The 11712-nt window shown below is 40.0% G+C and overlaps 1 non-coding gene across 1 annotated transcript; it reads left to right on the forward strand.

Annotated features, from left to right (window-relative positions):
* Positions 1 to 542: 542 nt before the first annotated feature.
* On the forward strand, positions 543 to 705 carry LOC119624059 (U1 spliceosomal RNA). Its single transcript, XR_005240148.1, has one exon. It is a non-coding gene; the product is annotated as a U1 spliceosomal RNA (small nuclear RNA).
* Positions 706 to 11712: the final 11007 nt, after the last annotated feature.

Below are 11712 nucleotides of genomic sequence, written 5' to 3' on the forward strand. Positions count from 1 at the left end.
GTGCTAAGGTGGGAGAATCGCTTGAACCAGGGAGGCGGAGGTTGCAGTGAACTGAGATCATGCCACTACACTTCAGCCTGGGTGACAGAGTGAGACCCTCTCTCAAAACACAAGCAAGCAAACAAATAAATATTGTTAAAAGAAGATAAGTTAAATGAAGAAAAAACATTTTAAAATAGAGATATAAGTGACCGGGCAGAAAGGAAGATGTTAATCTGTAAAGTGGTCAGGGAAGGACTTGTTGACAAGGTTATGTTTGAGCAGAGATGTGAAGAATGGCATTCCAGGCAGAGGAAACGTGAAGTGCAAAGATCCTGAAGCTAGACATGATTAGTGAGTTAGAGCACAAAGGAGGCCAGGCTGGGGGAGGAAGTCATGAGAAGGAAGCGGTAAGACATGTGGCAGTGACAAGGCAGTGGAGGGTGCAGCTCTAATAAGAACTTTCAAGTTCCACTCTGAGGAAGGTGAGAAGAGGGCTTTGAGTAGAGCTGTGGTATAATCTTGCAAGAAAATTCCAATTGCTCCATTGAAAACGCAGAAGCATACTTATCTGGCAGGGGAGATACCATGTTCACGAAGGTGGTTTTCCAAGGGCCAGGTTTATCCATTGCACTCTGGATGTGCTGACCCCCGTGATTTGCCCATATGTGGGAAACTTGACTGCGTAATTTGTGTAGTGAGGGATTGCGTTCACACTTTCCCTTGGTCTTCACAGCCTAAGAACAGTCATCCTCTGTGTAAAGAAATGAAAAATAAAAGAAAACATAGAAGCATGGGCAGAAGTCAGTAGAACAGTTAGGAGTCTCTCACAGTAGTTCAGATAAGAAGCAGTGGTGGCTCCAAGAGAGTCATAATGATGAGTGCTGCTGGGAAGTAGTCGGTGTTTTCTTTGAAAGTAGAACAAGTAGGACTTGTTGATGGATCAGATGTGGAGTGTAAGCAAAAATCAAAAGTGCAGTCAAAGTTCACTCTACTTTCATCTGTGTTTAAAAATGTCCACAACAAAAAGAAGAAAACAGAGAGAGGGAGTCAAGGATGACTCAAGATCTTGGACTCAAGAAACTGAGAGAAAGAAGTTGTCATTTACTGTTATGAGCAAAAACAGGGAAAGGAACATATGTGAGGGGTGGAACCGTGAGTTCAGTTTTGGGCATGTTAAATTTGAGACGCGTGTCAGTCCTCCATATGGCAATACCAAGTAGGAAGTTGATTATATGAGTATAGAATTCAAAGAAGAGGCCTGGGCTACAGATAGAAATTTGAAATTATCTGCATGTAGGTGGCATATGAAGTCTGAAGATTAAGTGAGATCACCTGAAGAGTGATAAAGGCGAGATCTGAGGATTGAACATTTTGGCGCTCTCAAGTGTAGAGGTCTGGAATATGAAGAGGAGCCAGCAAGGATATGGCAGGAGGAATGATCGGAGACCTAGGAAGACAAAAAAAGAAAAAAAGAAAAAAAAGAAAGAAAGCCAAGCAAGGAAGGCTTTTTAAGAAAGGGAATGATCAAAAGTGACACAAATGCCTCTGATAATGAAGGAAGATGAGAACTAAGAAAAAACCATTAGCTTGGCAACATGGATATCACTGTTAATCTTTGAGTGCATACAAGCCTCTTGAACTTGCTTCAGGAAATACTAGGCGAAGTACAGACAGAAAATGCGGCCCGCCATTTTGAAGGTTTTTGCTATGATAGGGAGCAGAGAAATTAGGTAGTACCTAGGAGGGCATGTGCAGTCAAGTTAGAGTTTGGGTTTTTTAATTTAATTTAATTTTAGAGAGAGGATCTCACTCCGTTGCCCAGGCTAGAATGCAGTGGCACCATCATGGCTCACTGCAGCCTCCACCTCCCTTCAGCAATCCCCCCGCCCCCCTCCCCCCCCCACCGCCCCACTCAGCCTCCTGAGTAGCTGGGACTGCAGGCACAAGCCGCCATGCCTGGCTAATTTTAAAAAATTTTTTATACAGACAGGGTCTCCCAATGTTGCTCAGGCTGGTCTTGAACTCCTAAAATCAAGCGATTCTCCCACCTTGGCCTCCCAAAGTGCTGGGATTACAGGTATGAGCCACTGTGCCTGGCAGGGGTTTATTTTTAAAGACAAAAATGATCCAGTCAGAGAGGAAACTATGATACAGATAAGACACATAACTTCCAGAAAGATACTCTTAGAAGACAAGATCCATTTTATAAGTGGAATTATCTTTAGATAGGAACAGAGATTATCTATTTAATGTAACAGAAGGGAAGACAAGATGCAGGGCATAGAGGAAAGTGTGTGTATTTGGTGATGGAAGCATGAGGAAGTTCCTTCTAATTATCTCTATTTTCTTAGTAAAATGAAGAGCAAAGTCGTTATAGTGAGAATAAAGAGAATTAGAGTAAGAATAAATGGCAAGATGCTGTAGGTTCGAAGAGAAAAGAAGGGTATAAAATAGTTGTTTAGGAGAATAAGAGATGAAAGTGTATATTCAAAGGCAGTGAAATTCCCTGGCAACAGTGAAGGCCCACTTGAGGTTGACAATTAGGAATTGAAGTAAATCTTTTAGCATAACTGTTTTTTTTTTTTTTTTTTTAGCCATTTTCAACAGATCAGAAGCAAGAAGGAGTAGGTGGAAGTTGGGATTTAACTAAGAAAAAGTAAATTTGATGGTGAAAGAGAAGGACAAGGGAATTGGGATTATATAAGGTAATGGTTATCATGTTGAACTGTTGAATCTTAATTGAGGATAGGGGTAAATGCAGACATAAGGAAGTGAGAAATAGATGCTAAGGTCAATAGATACATGTTCACTGTGTGACTTGAAAATTATCAGAATAAGATGGAGACGGGAGGTAGTGGTGGGAGTATTTGACATCTGAAATTGACATTATGAAAGGGGGTGCAGTGATTGATAATAGTAAGGTCTAGAGTGCAACCATAAGAGCAGGTGACTGGAGTGATGTGGAGGACAAGATGATGGCAGGAGAGAACACCAAGAGCCTGAGAGGCTAGATTATTGTAAGGATCTTTTCAATGATATTGAAATCACCAAGAATTAGGAGAAGAATGCTGTTGGGGAGATGACAGTGGGTAGGGCATGAGAATCTTCAAGGAATGATGCAAAGTGACTATGAAGTCTGTAGATGATTGGACATATGGAGAAGTGAGGTGACCCATGGCTGAACTTCAGAGGAAGCAAGGATGTTTAGGGAGAAGGAAAGGATGATAAGCTGAAACTGGCAGTGACTATTCATAGCTGCAGAAAGATCAGGTTTCATTTAGAATAGAGAGATGAAGGTGATGTAGAGACTACTTCAAGGATATAGGAAATTTTGCTAATGACCCACAGTGAACTCCAAGGAACACGCTGAAAGAGTGTATTGTGGGAAAGGGTGTGAGATTGGGTCATATAAAGGAATGGACAGAGCTGTACAAGAATGTGATTTACAACAATGAGTGGTGAATTGGGGCTTCTTTCGGTGACTGTGATGGCCTGAGTGTATATAGTTTTCACTTGCTGAAAAATTCCAAGATAATTTATTGGGTTTTGATTATAGAATAAACGGGAGAACATGGATTGTGAATATACTAAAGCAGTTTTAGTAGTTTATCACCATGACCAGTAGATGGTATTGTTGGCCCAAGATAGTTTGGTTGCTGTTTGCTGTTCAGCACAGAGTGGAAAAGGGAAGGAAAGGGGGTTACAGATGGACTATGAGAGAAGGCAGTGTGTCTTCCACTTGGTAAAATGTAAAGGATACTGGTAGACTTAGGAGATATCCTTATCTGAACTAGTCACTCTTACACAAAATTAATGTTTGATAGAATGGACAAACAAGCATGAATTCTTAGAAAGGACTGGGACTTTTAACAAATCTTGAGCATAGAGTTATAGAAATATATAAAGTGCAAATAATGGATTTTAAAAGCACATAGATATATCTAAAAGGAAAAAATCAGTATGTCAAAGAGATCTCTGTACTCCCATGGTAGTTGCAGTACTAGTCACAATAGCCAAGATATGGAATCAACCTAACTGTGCATCAGTGGATGAATGGATAAAGAAACTGTGGTATATATACACAGTGGAATATTATTCAGCCATAAAAAAGAATGAAATCCTGTCATTTGCAGTAACATGGATGAACTTGGAGGACATTGTGTTAAGTGAAATAAGCCAGGCACAGAAAGACAACTATCTCATGTTCTCATTCATACATAGAAACTTTAAAAACATAGATCTCATGGAGGTAGAGAGTAGAATGGCAGTTATCAGAGTTGGGGAAGGGTAAGTGGGAGGATGAGGATGGAGAAAGGTCAGTAAATGTGTACAAAAATACAGTTAGATAGAAGAAATATGTTCTAGTGTTCAATAGCACAGTAGGGTGACTAGAGTTAATAATATTTTGTGTATTTCAAAATAGTTAGACCAGAAGGTTTGGAATGTTTCCAACAGAAAGAAATGATAAATGTTTGAAGTGATGACTATCAGAATTACCTTGATTTGATCATTACACATTGTGGCATGTATAAAAATATCACATGTATCCCATAAAGTGTACACTTATTATGGATCATAAAAAGCACACACAGAGAAACAGAAGAAAACTACAAGAACTTGCAACTCACTTGAGACAGTTCAGGATGCTGAGCCAATGAGATTTCTCTTGTTTTGCCTCTGGGACAACCATGTGTGCTAACTCTGGGAGGCAAATGCATGAGGAGTCACTGGCTAAATTCTGATATTGATCTGAAAGCACATACTCTGAAAAAGGCAAATTAAGTTTTTGCTATAAAAACAAACAAGCACATAAAAACCTACACTCTCTCTTCTTTCTTCTCCTGCTTGCTTTGGGAATTCAGAATACAGAGCTTTGAAAGCCAGAGGCACTGTGACTTCCTTTTCAGAAAAAGGAGAGGCTGAAAGAGGCTGATGCTGGGCAGAGTCTATGAGCTTTGCATATTCATATCCCTCAGTTGTTCAGCATTAGAAAATTCAGGTAATGAGCATGTGAACACTCCAGCAGCCTTTGTATGGCTTGGGGGTTTTCTATTCTCATGTTCTCTGTATAGAATTGACTGTGTCAAATCAGGAGGTCCCTACTCCCATCCCCAGATTGAATCAGCACTTGAACATTGAAGTTTTTAACATCACCCACAAGATTTTTAAGGGCTTGTCAAAAGAGTCTTCATAGTCTCTAGCCATGAATAAAAATGAATTCAGATATCATCCTTATCTCACATTTTATTTCATGGGATTAATTTAATTCATTGAGTTAAATGATATGGGCTATTAAGTGGTTGCTGGTAATAAGCAGAATTGTTAAATTTTTTTTAGGAAAACATACCAACTCTATTCTGACATACTAGTTTTACATAAATAGTTGAAACTTTTTCTTAATGTTAGCACAGTTACACCTTGATTAAACAATCCTCTAGGATAGTGATGTCCAATCTTTTGGCTTCCCTGGGCCACATTGGAAGAAGAAGAATTGTCTTGGGCTACATGCAAAATACACTAACACTAATGATAGCTGATGAGCTAGAAAAAAGTGGCAAAAAAATCTCAAAATGTTTTAAGAAAGTTTACGAATTTGTGTTGAACTGCATTCAAAGCTATCCTGAGTCATAGGCTGGACAAGCTTTATCTGGGGTCAAAAATGAAATCAGACACATTAAGAAAAAAAATCTGCAACTATCACATGAAGTTGATCTATTTGGTATTTATTTGAAGATTCAAAGTACCATATGATTATCTCTGCCCGCATCTCCTATTTGGCTAAATACAGTTGAAAGTTAATACTAGCCCCGGAAAAACTTAATGTTTTTAAAGTTTCTTTTGGACACATAGCCCTGGCTAGATATCTGAGTGCCAGGTTATTATTTTAAAATTTGTAAATGATTCAAAGGCTAGAGTTTATAAGCTTAACCTGAGAAATTTGCCAGTGAGAATTGCTATTTCTTATCTTTATTGAGAATTAAAAAAAAAAAAAAAGGACCAGAAATCTCTACTTCTTCAGCTATTAGGGTAGACAGTAGGCCTTGAGCTTCTTCTTACTTAAGGGTGATTCATTCTAGAGTAATGAATGACAGAAATCTTCAGCATTCTGTTATAATGAGACTTTTTCTCTCTGAGCAACTTACTGCTTTCAAAGGCTGCTTTTAGGTGACAGTGGCTCCCACTGTCAACCAAAGGCACCCCTAATTCTTAGCAGCTGTTCCTATAACAGTTTCTGTTTGGAAGCCACTCAGAGCAGTGTTTATCACAGTGTGCAAAATCATCTGTGATACTTACGAAAAATTCCTGGACCTCACCCCAAACCTAATGAATCAGAATCTCTAGGGTGGGTTGAAAATCTGCATTTTACAAGTTCAGAGTTGAATTCTGCTTGCATCTCTTATTGTCTGCTAGTGTGTAGCTGTGCTCCTAAAGAGCTTTTAAACAGAACTACTTTAAATGTTCACAGAGTTGCACCAGAGCGGGAGAACAGCATGAAATCCCATTATGTCACAATCCTAGCTATTTGTTTGAGAAATCATGAACAGGCTCAGCAGAGACTTTTTTTTGATGACCAAGTGTGTCTTTTACTACTTTCTCAAATACCCTACCCACAACCCTCTTTACCCCTCTTATTCTCAGCATGTTACCTTGCATCCTACCTCATCAAGAAAATAGAGGTGATCATCAGTAGTGCTTCTCTATGATCACTGCATTTCTGGATTTCCTGAAAATCTTTCCTGGCATCCATTTTTTCAATAATTGTGTGAGCTTCTAACTCCTTGGAATAATTCATTTCTGCTTGAAATTTCTGTATTATATTCACTGATACAGGCTGCTTCCAATTCTTTTTATTACAATGATAAAAAACAATTTAGAGACTCAATCTAGACTTGATGTCCAAAAATGTCTTTTCCAGAATCACATATTTAATTGTTACTTGACACATTAATTGCATACATACATAATAAGCATCTTAGTCTAAACATAGTCAAAATTGATTTTTCGTCCCAAGTCACCTTCTCCTGAAACCTTCACCAGCTCAATTTAAGATATCACCTTGCTCCACTTGCTCAGGCCAATCACTTTGGTGGCATCTTTAACTCTCTTACTTTTCTCATAACCCACATTCAGTCTATCTGCAAAATCTGGCAGCTCTACCTTTAAAATATATCTAGAAGGAGACCACTTCTCACTATCTGCTCTACTCCTTCTCTGGCCCAAGCCACTCAGCTCTCATTTAGATTAGTGTACTAGCCTTGCTCTCTTCTGCCCGCACCCTCTGCAATCTATTCTCAGCACAATAGCCAGAGTCATCCTGAAAACCTTAAGGCAAGTAATGTCATTTATCTTCTCAAAACCTTCCAGTGGCTTCTTCCTTACTAAGGCTAAAAGACAAGTTGCTAACTCTTGCCTTTAAGTTCCTATATGATCTGACCTCTTTACCTCTCTAACTTTCATCACTTTTCACTCTCTCTCTTGTTCTCTCTGCACCAGTCACACTGGCTTCCTTCCTAGTCCTAGAATATGCAATTTATGCTGACAACTTCTTTGCTTCCTCACTTTGCTATCCTCCCTTTCCTTCAAAAGTATCTTCTTTTGAGGCATTACCTGGCCACCTTACTTGAAATTCCAATTTCTTCAACCCCTGATATCTTATATATGCCTACTTTACTTTTTCTTTTTAGCACTTGAGATTATCGTCCATTCCATGTATTTTAATTATTTGCATATTTATTCAGTCTCCCCTTCCAGAAGATCCAGGAACACAGGATATTTATTTTGTTTAATACTATGCCCCCAGCACCTAGGATAATGTCTGGTGTGTAATAGGTGCTCAATATATATTTGGAGATACTAAGTGGCTCTTTTGGAAATGTTAACAGAGATAATTTCTATTGAAGTTGGTGCTGGTTTCTGGGGAAAATTTCATGAAAGCAAGAGAGTAAAAGTATTTCCTGCATTTACAGCATTTGGATGATTTACTTCAATTAAGAAATATTTAGTGAGGGCATGGGTTGCTGGGATATAGAGTGATGAATAGATAAAATCATGCTTTCATAAAGCTAAATGTTAGGGTGAAACTAGAACTTTGGTTCTAGTGGGAGGAGCTAATGATAAATAAATAAAGATAGTATATAATGCATCACCTGAGGGTAAGTGCTGTGGGGAAAAAAAAAAAGGATAAAGGGGAAACTAGTCATGGCATAGATGTGCAATTTTAAATTGAGGACCAGGGAAGGCCTCTCAGCGGAGGTGACAGTTGAACAGAGACCTAAGTGAAGTGAGGGAGGGAATCAAGTGGATATTTGCAGGGGGAAATGTTCCAGACAGAGAAACTATGAGTACAAAGGCCCTGAGGCAAGAGTATGCCTGGGGTATGGGAGGAGCCATAACAGGGCTAGGGAGGCTGGAGCATAGTAAGCCTGGGGTGGAGGTGGAGGGGTCACAGGGAAGGCCAAGGGGTATCTGGGGTTCAGGTCAGTTGAGTTCTTGCAGACCAGGGTAAAGCTTTTGGAAAAAGTGAGCTGGAGAGCCATTGGAGGGTTTCGAACAGAAGAGAGTGATGATCTGGCTTGCATTTTAGAAAGATCACTCAGGCTTCTAGGTGGACAATAGGCTGGGAAAGCCAAGTTAGTTAGGAAGCCAATGGCTGTCATCTTTGATGGAGCTGATGGTATCCAAGGAAGTGGTACAAAGCAATAAGGTTTTGCAAATATTTTGAAGGTGGTGACAATGGAATTTAAGATTAGATGTGGAATGTGATGGAAAGCACTTAAGACACTCCAACATTTGGGGCCTGACTAGCTAGTAGACTGGAGTTGCCACTTTGTAAGAAAGGGCAGGTTTTGGTGGCAAGGGCATAGCTCAAATAAATAAATTGTTATTTTTTAGATGTTAAGTTTGAGATTCTATTAGATATCCAAGTGAAGAGTTTCAGTATACAGTTGGGTATATAAATCTGGAGCCTGGGGGAGAGACAGGGGCTGAAAATACAAATTTGGGGGACCTCAGTAGATAGTATTTAAAGCCATAAGGCTGGATGACATTTTCAGAGAATAAATGGCAAAGATAGCTGAAGAGATTTCAAAGAGCTAGCTAAGGGCCTGAAACTCACCTTCATGGAAGAATTAGCTCAGTGATACTGAGATGATGTGACAATGAACCAAGAGCAAAAATCTTTAAAGACTGATGAAGAGTGATCTGGGAGTCCTTGGTGACTGCAACAGGGATGCGTACATGGTGGGTCGAATTCACAAAAGCATGAGATTTGAAGGAGTTGAGAGGTTTAGGGAAGAGGTGAAAGCATGTCCTGGAAGTGGCAAGGAAGGGCATAGAGAATAGCTACGACTTCTGTGCCCAGTTTTAGGAGACAAAAAGAGTCACCACCTGAGGGAACTGTAGGGAAAGTAGTGTCCCCAGGGGAGAGCCAGGTTAGAGTTCCAGCAAGATGAGATTGAGGCTATGGGGGATTTTTGTTGATGACAGATGTGAGTTCCAGAAGGAACAGAGAGGGGGACCCTGCTGACAGGAGGAAGAAAGATCAGGCCAGATTATTACAGGATTAACAGAGCCATATGGGGCTGAATGTTGGAGAGAAGAGACCTGATCTGGCCTTCTTGAGGCTACTGAAGTAAACAGGGATGGAGAAAACGAAGGGATTAACTCTGGTAGATTCTTGGGCTGACAAAGGTGAAAAGGCTGTGAGTCACTGCAGAGGGAAGTCAGGGCTTGTGCCTATAGCAGACAGAGCTTTGTGGGCTCACAGTTCAGTCATTGTGATGATGGTTTGTAGCTAATGCACACACGATGGCACCAGGGGCCTGGCCTCTAGTGGCCTTCACATAGTCAATTCATACAATGGGGACCCAGTTAGTAATGGCAGAGGGAAGTTCTTCATGGCCTTCCATCCGCATGGACAAAATAGTTTCTTCCATCAGAAAGGATAAGGTGACAGACGTTTTCCTTGGTGTTCTCTAATCCATCACTCCTGAGACCACACACATCCCTCTACATAAATGGAAGGGAGGATCAGATTGATTTCTCTTTAGTAAGAAAATCAGTGGTTCACAAAGTACCTGATTGAGGCTAACTTTAAGTTTAAAAAATATACTTAAGATTATTTGCTTTGTTGGCTTGGAATTTGAGCCACAATACTTCTGAGGTGGCTTAGTAAGACTTTCATTAAGAGGGAGATCACTTTTTATGGAAAACATTCACCTGGCTTATTATTATTATTATTATTATTATTATTTAGAGATGGGGTCTCACCACGGTGCCCAGGCTGGAGTACAGTGGTTGTTCACAGGCGCGATTATAGCTTACTGTAGCTTCAAACTCCTGTCCTCAAAGGACACCCCTGCCTCAACCTCCTGAGGAGCTGAGATGACAGGCACCTGCCACCATGCCCAGCTTACCTGGTTTTTTAGAATAGAGCCTCTCGTAGGGCCCAGCCTTGAAGTGTGTCTCCTAATGCAGGAACACTGTTGCCGAATGTCCTCCCCGCAGGGCACTGATGCTGATAGAATCATCTCTGGTTTTCTTCCCATTACTTCTGCAAAGAAAATGTTAGTGATGAATTGAGGAATTTAAGGCTGTGAACATTTTATTTTTTTTCCGGGAGACTGACATTTAGGAGGGGAAAAAAAGGAAAGCACTTGAGGGTAAAGGGAGAATGAGTAGTACTTCTCTCCCTCTTTCCAAATCAGAAACAGCTTCAATCTTCTTTTTCCCTCATGAGTCAGAAAAATAAAGTGATACAAAATCCAGTCTATTCTTATGCCTTGAGGCATGACTGCAACTAAACCATTAGGGGATGCAAATGGAATCCTCTCTGACAAAAATTCAGTGTCTAGCACACTGTTTGGGCCACACACAAAACCACCCATTCGTAAATGGGCTTTTCCTCTGAACATTGGTGGGCAGGCTCTGCGTAAGCATGGAGGAAAGTTTGACTTCTAGGCCTATGGAAAGTAAAGTAATACTCTAACATTTTCCTTAAAGTTAACAGATAATGGACTGAGATGGAAATCAGTTTTAGTCACTGAATTTAAAAAATGAGACTTGAGGGCTTTTGAAAAGCAGCACTATTGTTAGAGAGTAGATCATTTGTTTCTAATCTTACTGTTCTGGAGCCTGGGATTCAACTGTGTTCGGGTAGATTTTGCCTGCATGCATGCAAATAATAGATAGGATTGAGACATTCGTTTACTCTAAGCTCCTATGACTGCTTAAAAACTACCATGGCAGTCCATCCAAGAAATGAAAAACAGAATTACCATATGACCCAACAGTTCCAATCTTGGGTGTATACTCAGGAGAATAGAAATCAGGGTCTAAGAGATATTTGTGAATTTGTACACTCATAATCATAGAAGTATCATTTGCAAGAGCCAAAACGTAGAATCAATGCCAGTATCCACTGAGAGTGATTGGATAAATAAAATGTGATACATGCATATAATGAAATATTATTTAGCCAGGAAAAGGAATGAAATTCTGACACATACTACAACATGGATGAACCTTAATGACATTAGGCTAAGTGAAATAAGCCAGTCACAGAAGGACAAATACTCTGTGATTCCACTTATATGAAGTACCTAGAGAGTCAAATTCATCAAGATAGAAAGTAGAATGGTGGCTTGCTGGGGGGGGATTGGGGGGAGGGAAATGAGGACTTAGTGTTTAATGGGTATAGAGTTTCAGTTTGGGATGATGAAAAAGGTTGGA

This window comes from Chlorocebus sabaeus, chromosome 7, assembly GCF_047675955.1.
Source record: "Chlorocebus sabaeus isolate Y175 chromosome 7, mChlSab1.0.hap1, whole genome shotgun sequence".
NCBI classification, from domain to species: Eukaryota; Metazoa; Chordata; class Mammalia; order Primates; family Cercopithecidae; genus Chlorocebus; species Chlorocebus sabaeus.